General features: G+C 42.2%; 1 protein-coding gene across 1 annotated transcript in view; it reads right to left on the bottom strand.

Moving 5' to 3' along the window:
• The window catches only part of tma16 (translation machinery associated 16 homolog), a 96,009-nt gene that overhangs the window by 58,975 nt on the left and 20,463 nt on the right, over positions 1-16,571 (bottom strand). The window lies entirely within an intron of this gene.

Below are 16,571 nucleotides of genomic sequence, written 5' to 3'. Positions count from 1 at the left end.
CTGCCTGCCTGCAAGTCGTCTGTGGTCATGGCTCATCCCAGGCAAATGCCACCTCAAAGCTGTGTTCTATATTGTGCAGTGCCAGCTGGCGCATGAGTGAAACAGTGCCTTCTGCATGACCTGGCCAGGTTGGAGACCGTAACGATCTGAAGGAAGCCACAGGATGCAGTTATGGAGTGGAGTCTGAGGATGCTTATACCATCTCTGTCCAGTAAATCAGAAGAGGTTGTAGCAGGAGGGATGTGAGAAACAGGATTACATATAAACATACCATCATTCTGCATTGTCTGCTCTGTGCCTCTGGCCACAGACTCGCTGATGGCCATTCCAGTAATGGCAATTTCCCTGCAGGCCCTTTATGCAACAGAGGGCATCTCTCTTGCTTGCTGCCTCAACCTACTTGAGGCCTCCGAGGCATGGCGGGATAGAATATTTAGCTGCTCACTGATGCCCCTCTTTGACATTGATTTTCAGAAATATTCAAAAGGCTTATTGAATGAGTTCTTCCACTAGTTCCACTCAGAATGGCACCTTCTCCTTAGCTATGGATATGATTTTAATCAATGTCAGCTAGATTGAACCAGTGCAGGCCACTCACAGAATGTGGTCCAGCAGTGACGTACCTGTCTAGCAGAAAAGTCCTGCTGAAAATAAAGCAAACTAAAGAAGAAGGTAAGAATTTCCCATTGTGAATTACATAACTACTAATAATTAAGTACAGACGCAATCAGAAAGGAGTGATGCTGAACAAAGTGAAAAGAAAATTATTAAAGCACAAAAAAGTGCATTATTGGGAAGAATTGCCATGACCATACAGTGGCCTTCTTTTGTGAATCCTATTAAAAAACTCACAGTTCCATTTTGCTTCGAAGATGAAGGAGAGCTGAGTGCTTAATCACTAGGTATTCTTCAGATCTTGAAAATGAATATGTTTTAATATGAAAGGAATAAGAGATGGTTGAGGTACCACAAAAACATACATACTAAAATATCTTGTATCAACCATCAAAAATGCCTTCCGAGCCACCCCTCGCCCACACTTTGGGAAATCAGATCACCAGGGCGTGCTCCTTCTCCCTGCATACAAACAGAAACTGAAATGGGAGGATCCAGTACAGGGAGTTGTGCAGTGCTGGTCTGAGGAAATAGATGAGCTTCTATGCGACTGCTTTGAGTCAGTGGACTGGTTCATGTTCAAAAGCTCAGCTGCCAGCCTTGATGAGTATATCACAACCATCACGGACTTTATCAGCAAGTGTGTTGAGGACTGTGTACCAAAGAGGACAACACGGATGTTCCCAAGCCGGAAACCATGGATGAACCGGGAGATCCACTCCTTACTGAAGTCGAGGACTTCTGCATTCCAATCAGGTGACCCTGACCTTTACAAGAAATCGAGATGTGACCTCCGTAAATCTATCAGGAATGCCAAGAGATAACACTAGTTCAAAATAGAGTCCCAGACCAGCCGTCAGTTGTGGCAGGGCTTACATGCTATAACGGGCTACAAAACGAAGTCAGGGAGCATAATCAAAAACAGTGCATCCCTTCCTGATGAGCTTAACACATTCTATACACGTTTTGAACAGAAGGGGAGTGGATTGTCACCACCCACCCTGTCAGCCTCCAGTGCAACTGAACCCGTGGTCACCGTTGAGGACATAAGGTCAGTCTTCTAGAGAGTGAACCCAAGGAAAGCATCTGGCCTGGATGGTGTCCCTGGCTGTGCGATTAGATATTGTGCTGATGAGCTGGCGGGGGTATTTGTAGACATATTTAACCTCTCCCTGCTTCAATCTGAGGGTCCCAGCTGTTTTAAGAAGACCACTATCATCCCGGTACCTAAGAAAAACAAGGTAACATGCCTTAATGACTACCGACCGGTAGCTCTGACATCCACCATCATGAAGTGCTTCAGGAGGCTGGACATGGGACGCATTAACTCCAGCCTCCCAGAAAACCTCGACCTACTGCAATCCACCTACTACCAAAATAGTTCTACTCATCTGTGGAGCACCTGGACAGTAAAGACACCTACGTCAGACTATTGTGACTACAGGTCTGCCTTCAATACTATAATTTCAAGCAAACTCATCACCAAACTCCAAGACCTGGGACTCAACATCTCCCTCTGCAACTGGATCCTTGACTTTCTGACCAACAGATCTCAGTCAGTAAGGATAGGCAGCAACACCTCCATCATGATTATTCTCAACACTGTGTTCACAGCCCTCTACTCTACTCCCTATATACTCATGACTGCATGACCAGATTCTGCTCTAACTCCATTTACAAGTTTGCAGATGATACCTCCATAGTGGGCTGTATCTCAAATAACGATGAGCTAGAGTACAGGAAGGAGATAGAGAGCTTAGTGACATGGTGTCATGACAACAACATTTCCCTCAATGTCAGCAAAACAAAAGAGCTGGTCATTGACTTCAGGAAAGGGGGCGGTGTACATACACCTGTCTACATCAATGGTGCTGAGGTCAAGAGGGCTGAGAGTTTCAATTTCCTTGGAGTGAACATCACCAATAGCCTGTCCTGGTCCAACCACGTAGATGCCATGTCCAAGAAAGCTCACCAGCACCTCTACCTCCTCAGGACGCTAAAGAAATTTGGCATGTCCGCTTTGACACGCACCAACTTTTATCGATGCACCATAGAAAGCATCCTATCTGGATGCATCAAGGCTTGGTATGGCAACTGCTCAGCCTGGGACCTCAAGAAACTGCAGAGAGTCGTGGACACAGCCCAGCACATCACGGAAACCAGCCTCCCCTCCATGGACTCTGTCTATACCTCTCGCTGCCTTGGTGAAGCAGCCAGCATAATCAAAGACCCCACCCACCCGAGTCATACTCTCTTCTCTCCTCTCCCATCAGGCAGAAGATACAGGAGCCTGAGCGCACATACCACCAGGCTCAAGGACAGCTTCTATCCCACTGTGATAAGACTATTGAACAGTTCTCTTATACGATGAGATGTAATTTTGACCTCACAATCTACCTTATTATGACCTTGCACCTTATTGCCTACCTGCAATGTCTACCTTATTGTCTACCTGTAGTCCCTACATTACTCTGTATTCTGTTATTGTTTTTACCCTGTACTACGTCAATGCACTGTGTAATGAAGTGATCTGTATGAATGGTATGCAAGACAAGTGTTTCACTGTACCCTGGTACAAGTGACAATAATAAACCAATACCAATACCAATCTAATGGGTCATTGGCTTTGATATTTGCTAGAGTGGCTTAAGTAGCTTGTGCAGGGAGACAGATGGAATTTGGTGAAAGAAAACCCACAGGCTGCCAAGTTATAATTCTACAGCTTGTGCATTTTGACCTTGGTCTGAAACTACCAAGGTTGGCTTAGTATGGCTGGGAGTATTCTAGAGCTGGCCACATGGTCAGGTAGGCCTGATTGTTGACCCAGAGAGAGATGATGTTGTGCAGGGAGGTGAAGGTGGATGCGATCCCACTTGGCTTTGATAAAAGGGTTGGTATAGAGACTGACAGAGAGGTTGGGATTTGGGGGCCAGAGATAAATATTCCTCCGCGTGGCCCACAAGCAGTCCTGTAGAGGCTCTTCCTTTTGTTCTAAAGCTCTCCTCAGCTCATTGTACCTGCTAGATTTCCGGAAACCTTAACAATCCAACAAGCCCCATAACATTAGAATTTGTGGTCCAGTAAATTGGGTAAATGTCTCATTCAAAGATTAGTAACTCCAACAGAGCAACACCAGGGTCCTGGATGCAATGCAATAAGAATTGGGTCACAACTGTGGTTAAAGTAGTGAATGCATCTTCAAATGCTAAATGCAACCAATTGCAAAACTATCTTATGACTCTGTTCACTTCTCTGCACCCAAATCATGCCTTCACCAAAAATCTTTATCAATCTGGACTCCTACCTAGCAATCATATGACCACTGACACACATACTCGGCTGTCAGAGTTGGAGGTGCACACACCTGAAGGCAGCAATATTTAACCAGAAGAGAACAGAAATATTGCACATCCAGATCCTCATGAAAGATATGTTACAGGCCATTATTGGGGTGGCTGTTGCTGAGCCGATGATGCAAAGTTGATGGTATCCTTGTTCTTAATAATCCTCCTCACAGCCTACTTCCACACTCTTTCCTGAACCATAATCTGTGAATAGCATTAGCGTGCACCATTTTGCTTTCCTTTTCATCCTCATCGCAGCCAAGCTCTTGTGCCTTTCTCCTTTTGGATACAAGAGAGCTGCAGCTGTCAGGCAGAGCAGATGATCAGGACGACACAAATGATGAAAAAGCACTGTAACTTAATGAGAACATCAGTAGTTTTGGAGACTTCTGGGAGGCCAAAGCCACCTACTTGGTTCAGCTCCACAGACAGTTTTCTTTAAAGCTTTTTTTAAAAATAAGACCTCCCACTGGTAGATTTAGCAGCTGCTGGAGAATCCTGATCAGGGCATTCTGCTGATTGCCTGCATTATCATTGCACAATTTCTCATCAGAATCCTTTAAGAGGAATCACATTTTCAATTTACATAGTCAAGAATCCTCATGGTCATTTTAAACATCTGCCCAGGAAATTCAAATAAAATCAGGGCAATAAATTTCATAGTAGTATCCAAGTTGAGCACAGACTGTCTGATATTACTGAAAAATGGGTGCAGTGCATAACCATGACTACCTTGGTTTCTCCTCCCAATGGCCTCAAAGTATTTCCTCATTGCTAACAACTTAGGAAAAATAAACATTGGTTCCTCTGTTTAATTTTCGTAGGTACTCTTGCTGGCATAGACCTAGCTGGAACAGAAACACTTGCACATAATTAACTTTTCAAGTACAACGCTTATAAAAAGCTTTTTAAGAGAAAAAGTTAACTTTTATGTCTAATATGACTATATCTATACTCTCAGCTTAGTGTTTAAGAGAAGTTACACTAATAGCCTTGTTATACATATTTGTTATACATATTTTAACATGGTTCAGGTTCAACACGGAGCAATTGTATCACAGCTGGAGCTAGAGTGAGTCTTTGGTTCAGTTGGAGCAATCCCAGCTGTGCATCAGGAGGTGTGGGGATCGGACTTCACTCTAGTTTGCCACAGCAAATGAAGACTGAATTTTGGCAGTGAATTTTGGGAGTACAGCCGAGAATGTCAATTGAATGAGATCCTTGAGTCTATTGAGGTTGGACACACTTGGGTTCTTTTCTCTGGAGCAGCGGAGGCTGAGGGGAGACCTGATAGAAGTTTATAAGATTATGACAGCTGGTACCTTTTTCCCAGGGTAGAAACTTCTAAAACTAGAGGGCAGGCATTTAAGGTGACAGGAGGCAAGTTCAAAGGAGATGTGAGGCATAAGTTTTTTTTACGCAGAGTGGTGGGTGCCTAGAATGTGCTGCCAGGGGTGGTAGTGGAGGCAAATATGATAGAGGCATTTAAAAGACTGTTATATAAGCACATGAATGTGCAGGAAATGGAGGCATATGGACCTTGTGTAGGCAGAAGGGATTAGTTTAGTTAGGCATTTAATTAGTTTGCCACAACATTATCGGCCGAAGGGCCTTTTCCTGTACTGTACTGTTCTATGTTCTACTGTGAGTCTCGACAGCTTCTACCATCCTGTGGCCAGTGGGAGACATGAAATGCTCCTATTGTATAGGATCATCTATCCCATCATTTGATATGAAGATTCATGTGATTCTATGTATGGTTAATCAGCCTTCAAATCATTCCACTATTTAACAATATTCTCCAGGGGAGGAATGTGACAACATAGACACAGCTACAGGAGCTATTTACTCCTCTCCCATTTTTGGGTCTTTTCTTTCTGTGCATCTGGATGGAAAACTCTGTATGTCATCAATAATATTAACATTAACACCACCCTCCCTCTGCAAGGTGTGCATTCACAGCCCTTTGCAAGAACATTGTCTTACTAATGTCAGTGTCAGACTGAAAAACTGTAGACAGTTGATGAAAATGTGATTTTATATTGTGACTGTTTCTGTTTGTGCTCCATGTGTAAGTAAAGGAATGTTACTAATCCTCACGGATGCCTCTGTTAAATGCCAAGGCCATCTGTAATTTTGGCACGGTATGTTGACATTATGGTAATTAAAACCGAACTTATATTGAAATTCCAGTGATTTGTGTCAAGATGTTACATCCTCCACAGTTCCTGCCTTTCAACGATGCTAGGGGCTTTGAGGACCAATCTGTCACTTCCGAGCCATTCTAGGTCTTTTAGCTGATTTTATTTAATGTCCTTTTAACTTACTAATTTTTACTCGATTTAAATGCTATAAACGTAATATTATGTTTTTATGGCATTTTATGTGCCCCTTTAAGTGGAGTCAAAAGATGCGACAAATGTAAAAAAAATTATGCTGGCATTCTGAAATTAATTTTAACTGCATTAGAGCAGCCAATGTCCCTGAGGTGTGGTGACCTGAACTGTATGTAGTTCTCAAGCTGTGATCCAACTAGTGTTGTATCCATTTCTAGCATAACCTGGAATGCCCCTGATCTGCTGGGAGCTTGCAGAATATTATTTTTGTAGCACTCAGCTCCCAGTGCCAATTATGAGGTTTTGAAAATGGCAAGCCACAACCAAGTAAAGTAAGATAAAATGTAGAAGAATATCACCAATAGACAGCTCCCACATGGACTGTCAGAATGATATTGGCTGTAGCCTGGAAGCAGATTGCCTGCCTGCTCCCTTGGTTAATGCAAGAACAAAGACAGGAAGAAAGAAATTTTAAAAGAGAAATGTACACAGGAAAATGCTAATTGTGCTTAACTGGCAGAGGTAGTCATGGCCATAAAGCACAGGAACAAATCCTTCAGCCCACCACATCTGTGCTGACCATTAAGAACACACTTACATTAATCCGACACTAATTCATTTTATTCTCCCCACATTCCCATCAACTGCCCCACTGATTCTACCACCCACCTACAATTACAGTAGCCAATTAACCTACCCACATGTTTAGAATGTGAGAGGGAATTAGAGCACTCAGAGGAAACTCACACAGTCACAGGGAGAACATGCAAACTCCACACTGACAGCACCGGAGGTCAGGATTGAACCCAGGCTACAAACTGTGCTGCCCCAATACCCAGAACCAGTAATGATGCTTACATCTTTTGATGCATATTGACACCTCAAACTTCATCATGTCCAGCAAGCTTGAAAACTGAAAATTCTGGAAATCACCAGCAGGACTGGCAGCATTTGGGGAGAGAGAAACAAAGCTTTCACTTCAGAAATTATCAACCTGAAATATTAACAATTTCTTACTCCACAAATGACTCATAGAAATCAAAGAAAATTTACAACACAGAAGGAGGCAAGTTATCCTTTCATTAATGTTCTGGTTGAGAAAGTGCTGCCTTGCCCGATCCAGAACTTCCAGAATTAGATCCATAGTTCTGCTGGTTCACCATGTACAGTATATATTCAAGTGCTTCTTTTAATATGATGAGTGCCTCTGCCTCTATTGCCCTATCAGCCAGTGAATTCCAAACCCATGCCATTCTGCAGGTGCAAACCTGTTCCTCATCTCCCTTCTAATCAACTTTAAATACGTGCTCCTTGTTTTTGACCCCTCTGCTAGAATTAGGTCCTTCCTATTTACTTGAACTAAACTCCTCATAATTTCATACACCTAATTAAGTCTTAATCCAACCTCCTCTGCTCCGAAGAAAACAAGCCTAGTTTATCCCATCTTTCCACAGCTACAATTTTCTAGTCCCGGCAATATTTTCATAAATCTGCTCTGTACTCTCTCTCTAGTGCAATCAAATCTTTCCTGTGATGCATGACCAGAACTGTACAGAGGACTCATACTGTGGCCTTATGTGTACAGTTCAAGCATAACTTCCCACAGTAAAAGGAAACATATGTTGTTTAATGACATTACAATGCATCTCTTCTATGAGAACCAAATTCACTTCATTCTCCATTGGCTTATCCTCTGATCAGTGACTGATCCCCTGACACCTCAAATTCTTTCCGTTATCTGCAGGGTAGGAGTGCAATGAATGTATCTCCAACAACAATGTAGATGCTGAACACCATTCTGGACAAAGTAATCTTCCTGATTGGTATCCTATCCACTGCAAACATTCACTCCTTGATTTGGAAACGTATTCCCTCATCTTTGCTGAGTCTAAATTCTAGAACTCCTTACCTATAGGCATTGTGAAAGTATCTTCACCAGAATACCATCAGCACTTAAAAAAGTGGCTCACTATCAGCATCTCAAGGATGATGAATGTGATGGTAATTATTGTCCATCTCAATGGACAAAAATAGCTGTTTTTTCCAGTAATACCCAGATCCAAGAAAATTAATAAACTTGACATCTGACAAACCAGGCCACTGTTGTGCACAGATAATGCTCCTTTGCCTGAACTGCACTGAGGGAATCTTGTATTATTCAGAAAAGAGACTCTCAAGACATAACATATGTACGTGAACATGATAATTATCTGATCCCAAGCCTAGAGTGACAGTGCTCTCTTCAGAGAGAGGACAGATAGTCCCACTACCATTCCCCCAGGCAGTGTTTCAGTAAAACAAGGAATGGAGGACAGATTACTGTCCAGCCACAACACATCCACATGCTTTGCATTGCCATGATGGCATCGATCTGAGTTTTCCTGCCAGCAAGTTGACAGGTCTGAGGTTTCATTGCAACACTCAGACATATGATGACTTCTACTGCAGATGCAATAGAAACTGAAACCTTGGCCATCAGATTCTCCATGGTGACACAAGAGAATGCAAGAAAAACGAGCTACTGGGGGAGCTCAGCAGGCCAGGTAGCATCTGTGGAGAGAAATGGACAGTTGACATTTTGGGTTGAGACTCTTCATCTGGATTCATGCTCCATGGTTGTTTGGTCACCAGTCGTTGAAATGGATTTGGCCACCACTTCTATGCTAAAAGGTTTTAGTTCCAGACTCTCTGCAAACTTTGTAAGAACATGTAAGTCAGAAAAAAAATCTTGTAAACATAAAATAGAATGCCGGGGAAGAAGCTAATAGAAAAGTTACATTTGAAGTGCTGACACATTTGAAAATGCAAATTGTGGGCGAGAAAGGCACTCCTTAGCAACATTTTCATAAACAGAAGACAGGTGTAAAAAGCATCTCATCATTCCACTCCAGCGAGATTGAAATTGCTGTCATTGCGGTCAGCATTAATCTGATGACTCTGAGGGGGAAGCATGTTTTTCACTTAGTATTTAGTTTATTTTAAACTAAATTTATGCTTGAGATATAGTTCCTCCTGGGTAAAATTGAACAGCAAACTGAAGGCTTCAAAAAGGATCACTACCCCCTCTGGTTGGTCTTATGGTAAAGAGGCAGCTCGTGACTGGCTAAGCCAGGATACATTCGGAGACCTTGATCCCACTAAATATGGGTGGTGTGCATGCTCCAGGCCCAGCAATGGATTGGATAAATGGCCTGATATGGCCTGATACTTGTTTCACTGCTGACAACTATCACTTGTTCTGCTTATACTACTGATACCATATTATCACTGTACTGACGAATAAACGTAATTGTTCTTAACTATTGGTTCAGGTTGAATCACTGAATCCCATGACCAAATCCGCGCAGAATTGGGGTTATACTTCCCCAAGCTCCAATGCATGTTGCACAGGCTTCTTGGCAGGCCTGTCTATACACTGAGTATTTAGTTGTGCGTACCAACAGGCTTCTCCTATAATCAAAACACAAATAATTATAGCTGATATGTTTGGAGGAGATATAAACAGAAGGAAATGAATGAGAACACAGAGAGAGAGAAAAAAGTACTGGGGCTGTGAAATACAAAACTCTGCTGTTTCCGAAAATCTGAAATAAAAGGGAACGCTGGAAATACTCAAAATGTCAGACAGCATCTAGATTCACGGAATTGTACAGCATGGAAACTGGCCATTTGGCCCAACATATCTGCACCGGCCAGTGAGCACTCTTCCGCATTAACCTCAGTGCCCAACACTTTGTCCATATCCTCTATCCCTAAACGATTCAAGTGTTCATCTGGACACTTCTTAAATGCTGTCACTGACCCAGCCTCAACCACTCTCCCAGGCAGTGCGTTTACCTGTGAAGAGAGAAATGGGTACAGGAATCGGCAATCAGACCCCTGAGTCCGTTTCACCATTCAATAAGATCAGAGCTGGTCCAATATCAACTTGAACATCACTTTCCTCCTTTCTCTCTGTACCTCTTGACTCTCTTGTAGTTCTGTCTACTTCTGCCTTGTATTGCTCTGCCTCTACAGCTCTCTGGGGTAAAGAATTCCAGAGACTCATGATCCCCTGAGAGAAGAAATTCCTTTTTATTTCCATCTCAAATGAATGAACCTTGAGAACATAGAATATAGAACACTACAGCTCAGGAATAGGCCCTTCGGCCCACAATCTGAGCCGACCATTTTGCCAATCTAAGCTATTCCCATCTGCCTGGACATGGTCTGTATCCCTCCATTCCCTGCCTGTTCCTGGGTCTGTCTAAATGCCTCTTAAACATTGCTATCATATCTGCTCCCACCACCTCAACTTCCCCTGAACCTTGCCAACCTTATCTTTCATCCTTGTAGGAATGTGCTGGTCCTGAACTTCAATCAACTGACATGAAAAAGACTCCTACATGTCAGATGTAGATTTACCCTCAAACAGCTTCTCCCAAACTACTTTCTCAGTTCCTGCCTAATACTGTTGTAATTAGCCTTCTCCCAATTTAGCACTTTCTCCCAAGGATCAGTCTTTTTCTTGTCCATAACCATCTTAAAACTTATTGAATTGTGGTCACTGTTCCCAAAATGCCAGTGAAACTTCGATCACTTGGCCAAGTGATCTCAGTCCATCCCTCCAGCCACATCTGCTCCATCTACCTCCTTTTCTGCTCACGAACACACAACACTGGCAGTTGTCCTCAGACTATTAACTTTGATGTTCTGTATTTTAACCTCTTTTCAAGCTCTCTAAATTCTGACTGCATGACCCCATCCCTCTTTCCACCAATATCATTGGAACATGACCTCTGGCTATTCACCCTCCCCTTTCATAATACTCTGCTGCCGATCAGTGGCATCCATGACACTGGCACTACTGTTGACAGAGTTTAAGTTGACAGAGTTAACATTTCAGCTTGTTGACCTTTCACCGCTTGCCATATGTAGTTTGGGTGAGGAACATTCGAAGCAGCAGATCTTTTTTGTATCTTAACTGATCAGAAATGACACCACAGGGATTTATTTGCAATTTAATTGTTGTTGATTATGTGGTCCTTTGTGCTTATTGATTCCTAGTTCTGGAGTTGGATCCACTCGGGGATTCAACAAAGCTTCAATTCTATATACACATATTCACACATATCCAAGACTTTTAAATATTATAAATAGATGCTGGTTTAGCGTCCTGGTATTATGTTCAATTATCTCAGAGGTTACAGAGAGGATTTGTATCTCAAGTTTAACTTTTTGTGAGTTGTTTTTATAAACAGTTTCTGAAAATAGTATGAAGTGGTAACTTAATGTAAGTAATAAATAGGCATTACTGAATGCACTGAGTCCTGCATTATCCACGGAATGAATTGTACATGATCATCATGAGGTTACTTAATAATTATGTTATCCACATGTAGCTTGATGCCATTTCTGAAACTAATAAATAGATTATCTCATTTCTTTCTCTCATGAGATTCTGGTGAGATATTTGAAAGTATCTTTCATTTATCCCTGATGGGAAGACAACAAAATCATTTGATTTTAAACAAAGATGTGTAATTTACAAATAAAGATCCAGAAGTTTAATTTTTCACAATTGTTCAAGGTAATTAATTCAATACTCCTTAGGCAATTTTTTGAGTCATTCTGAAGTGAACTAACATTCATCTCACATTATGTATATCACTGCAGTTGCCACTAATTATTGTGCAAATATACTTTGAGGTTTTATTTACTTCATCCTTTTTTCTATTCCCTGACTACAGAATCCTGCTTTCAAGCCTTTGACAAACGCAAAATATGCAGATAGAGGAAATCGAAAATATAAATAGAAAATGCTACAAATACACAGTAATCAGGTCATATCAGAGGCAAGAGAAACAATTAACTTTGCATGTCAGAAGAGGAAAACCTGAAGAAATGAACACTTAATAGCAAAGACAAAGATAGGGATAGGGTAGGCTGAAGAAATCAAAAAGCAATGGAAAAGGGTAGAGGTGAAATCATAGATGGATTGTTGGTGCAGGGCGGAAGTGGATTGTGATGGTTCAAGTGAATAAATAGATGGATTTTAAAAGTGAGACAGCAACCGAACAAATATCAGCATTCCCAGCTCTGATAAGATGGAAGCAGAAGTCATGATCTGAAATTCTGAGATCAGAAGTTTGCTAAGTGCCCAACTGAAAGATGGCACTATTCTTATCATCATAATATCAGTCCTCATTTGAGGGGTCAGCGGTGGAAAGGGTGAGCAGCTTCAAATTCCTGAGTGTCAACATCTCAGAGGATCTGTCCTGGGCCAACACATTGATGCAATCACGAAGAAAGCACGCCAGCGGCTCTACTTCATTAAGAGTTTGAGGAAATTCAGTATGTCACCAAAGACTGTTGCAAATTTCTACAGATGTACTGTGGAGAGCATTCTGACTGGTTGCATCACCACCTGGTATGGAGGCTCCAATGTGCAGGATCAAAAGAGGCTGCAGAGGGTTGTAGACTCAGCCAGCTCCATCATGGGCACAACCCTCCCTGCCATCGAGGACCACTTCAGGAGGCAGTGCTGCAAGAAGATGACATCCATCACTAAGGACCCTCAACATCTGGGACATGCCCTCTTCTCATTACTACCATCAGGGTTGAGGTACAGGAGCCTGAAGACCCACACTCAATGATTTAGGAACAGCTTCTTCCCCTCTGCCATCAGATTTCTGAACAGTCCATAAACACTACCTTATTATTCCTCTTTTACACTATTTACGTATTTTTGTAACTAATAGTAATTTTTATGTCTTGCACTGTATTGTTGCTGCTAAACAACAAATTTCATGACATACATCAGTGATAATAAACCTGTGATTCTGATTATTCCTTGTGCTTTAGATATAACTCACCAGACCTATCCATTGCAACCCTTGGGCATATCTTGTCCATCTGGCAGGGCAGATCTGCCAGTGGTACAGTGGTATACAGGCAAGGGGAGTAGCCCTGCGAGTCCTCTAGATCCCGTGAAGATTTATAGCATCAGGTCAAACATGGACAAGGTAAACTCCTCCAGATTGCCACCTACTGTCTTCCTTCAGCTGATAACTCAATGCTCCTCTGTGTTGAACAATACTTGAGAGAAGTGCTGAAAGGAAAAGCACATGTGTACTCTAGGCTGACGACTTCAATAAGTGACTAGGTAGCACCACCATTGACTGAGCAGGATGAGTCCTGAAGGACATAGCTGATTGGTACAGCAGATCGTGAACAAATACACATAAACCTACTTGACCCTTTTTTTAGCAATCTACCTGTAGCAGGTGCACCTGGTCATGACACCACTGGTGGGAATGACCTGAACACAGTCATTGTGGAAACAAAGTTGTGCCTTCACACTGAGGACATCCTTTGCTGTGTTGTGTGGCACCATGGGAGGATGAGCCTCTTCCGCATCATTGTGCAGAGGAGGTTTACCAGGATGCTGCCTAGATTAGAGGGTGTGTGCTATGAGAGGTTGGACAAACTTGGGTTGTTTCCTCTGGAGCAGCAGAGGCTGAGGGGAGATCTGATAGCAGTTTATAAGATTATGAGAGGCATAGATAGACAGCTGTTACCTTTTTGCCGGGGTCAAAATGTCTCATACTAGAGGGCATACATTTAAGGTGAAAGGGGGTAGGTTCAAAGGAGATGTGCGGGCAAGTTTTTTTTTACACAGAGTGGTGTGTGCCTGGAATGCGATGCCACGGGTAGTAGTGGAGGCAAATACAATAGAGGTGTTTAAGAGGCTCTTAGATAGGCACATGAATGTAAGAGAATGGAGAGATATGGACTTGTGTAGGCAGAAGGAACTAGTTTAATGGGCTTTTAATCACTAGTTTAATTAGTTCAGCACAGCATCCTGGGCCGAAGGGCCTGTTCCTGTGCTGTACTGTTCTATGTTCTGTGTTCTATATCTGGCAGAGCAAAACTGGGTATTTTTCAGGCACAGTGAACCATCAGCAAAGACAGAATTATACTCCACCGCAACCAGGCACAATAGTGTAAGGGCAGGCATGGTAGTGTAGCGGTTAGCGTAATGCTTTACAGCGCCAGAGACTTGGGTTCAATTCTGGCCACTGTCTGTAAGGAGTTTGTACGTTCTCCCCATGTCTGCGTGGGTTTCCTCCAGGTGCTCTGGCTTCCTCCCACATTCCAAAGACGTACAGGTTAGGAAGTTGTGGGCATGCTATGTTGGCACCGGAAGCGTGGCGACACTTGTGGGCTGCCCCCAGAACCTTCTATGCAAAAGATGCATTTCACTGTGTGTTTCGATGTACATGTGACTAATAAAGAAATCTTACCTTACGGGCCAGCATTCTGCCTATTCTGTTGCTACAAATAAGCCAGGAAGATAAACGTGGGTTCAGGAATACAGAAGGTTAGCCAGGAACAGCACCAGGCACATCCGAAAATGAGGTGCTGATCCAGTGAAACTGGATGAGCCAATTTCAGATTGCTGCCAGCGGCCAGTTGCCCAGAACCAGTCTGGAATGGCTGCCCGCAGGGTGTGGGTGAGCATACTGATTGAGAGGCCAAACTGAGACTTGGTTTGATGCCCCTCTGAAGGGATGGGGAGTGGGAGTACATCAACGTCCTCTATCTGCACACCAGGCAACCTTTTAGGTCAGCAATGGTGTACAGACCTAGCTAACACTTAGCCTCCATCATTTAACCTCTAGACCAGGAGCTGAGAGACTATGAATCAAAGATCTCCTGTCCCTCTCAGTAGCTTAATGTGTTGATAACTGTCCCTATTAAGCCATTTCAATTCATCCTTTCATAGACAATTCCTTTGTTCGGCACATCCCTTCCCACCTTCCCTCCTACTGAAAACCTACTTATGTCTCTCTTTTCCAGTTCTGACAAAAGGTCGCAGACACATGCTGCCAACTTACGGAGCTTTTCCAGCACTTTCTGCTTTTGTTCTGTCCCTGTTATCTTTACTCCCCTTTTTGGAGTCGGCCGCCTCAGCCTAAGTCTGCTCAGGATGAAGAGCAGTGTGGGTAGCCTTCTCTATTATAATCTTGGGAAATAAGGATCTAATAAGATTTGAATTTCCTTGGAATGGCTCATTGGCCTCGTATTCCTTGCGGCTACTCACTAACACCACTCTTAACTTGAATGGGACCTCATTCTTTCTCGGATGTGATTGTCAACACAAGGACTGGCTAAACAGGAAATTGTCGACGATTGTACTCCACTTTTGGATTTCAAGAGGGGTCCAATGTTGAAGTACAGTTGAGATGACAGTGGTTATATTCTATGTGTAAATTCAGCATGCTTGTGAGGAACTCTGAACTTTAATGCAGTTATAAGGTCATAATACAGTTAACTTCTGTGTGGAACCCCTGGCTTTATTGCAGACGTTTCAGATAGATATACTAATGAGTTATTCTTATTTGAAAATGTTGCATTGGCTATTTTCAATGGCATGTCATATAGTAACCACTGATTAACAATTTCTCATGGAAAAAGATTATTTTATATATGTGGATTGTAATTCCCTCAGCTGAATATTTAAAATCTAGCATTTTAATTGTTTTTTGTTTTTTAAAGTAGTGTTTAGTTTCCAGACATCTATATTAATCTCATGGATGTTATAATTTTTAATTTGTTTCATTTTTGTAAAATGTTTACAATATCTGTTAAAGTTGTGCATTAAGCCCTGTGGTTTACTGTCTGAATTCTTCAGTGGGATTGGTTGCTCAGCCAGCACAATATCACAACAGTGGGACACCCATTGTTATTAGAAAATGGAAAGCCCACGTCACAGAGGCTGCAAGATCTTTGAGGGCAACTTTCTTCAAAGTTGATGGTGAATAGCATCACTGTTGTCCAGAAATTCATGTTTGAATCACACTCATATGATTCTTTCATTCATAAACATCTCTACGTTAGCTCACCTTTGGAATCTTCCATATGATGAGCAAGATATAGCAAACACAAGTAATTTGAAATAAAATTATAAACTAAAAACAAATTAATTTTGTAAAAAACTATGGGTCGGATCACTGACAGTTAGCCTGCAGTTCCAAGGCCTATGAAATTGAAAATGAAGGCGGTACAGAGTACACTTAAAGAAAGTTTCCTTAAAGAACTACATTGAAGTTGGAAAACTATGGATGAGGGACAGCAGGTTGTGCTAAAATAATGCAAAAGAAACAATTTATTCAAACATTCTGAGAGATAAAAAGATAGCACTCAAAAGCTTTTGGTTTGGAGAATTGATTGAAAGAGTCCCATAAATTGTACAATGTTATGCCGATTTCCATCTTCCCAATGAAAAAGATTT

The sequence above is a fragment of the Pristis pectinata genome, chromosome 2 (assembly GCF_009764475.1).
Source record: "Pristis pectinata isolate sPriPec2 chromosome 2, sPriPec2.1.pri, whole genome shotgun sequence".
Taxonomy (NCBI): Eukaryota; Metazoa; Chordata; class Chondrichthyes; order Rhinopristiformes; family Pristidae; genus Pristis; species Pristis pectinata.
This window is presented reverse-complemented; position numbering and strand designations above follow the sequence as displayed.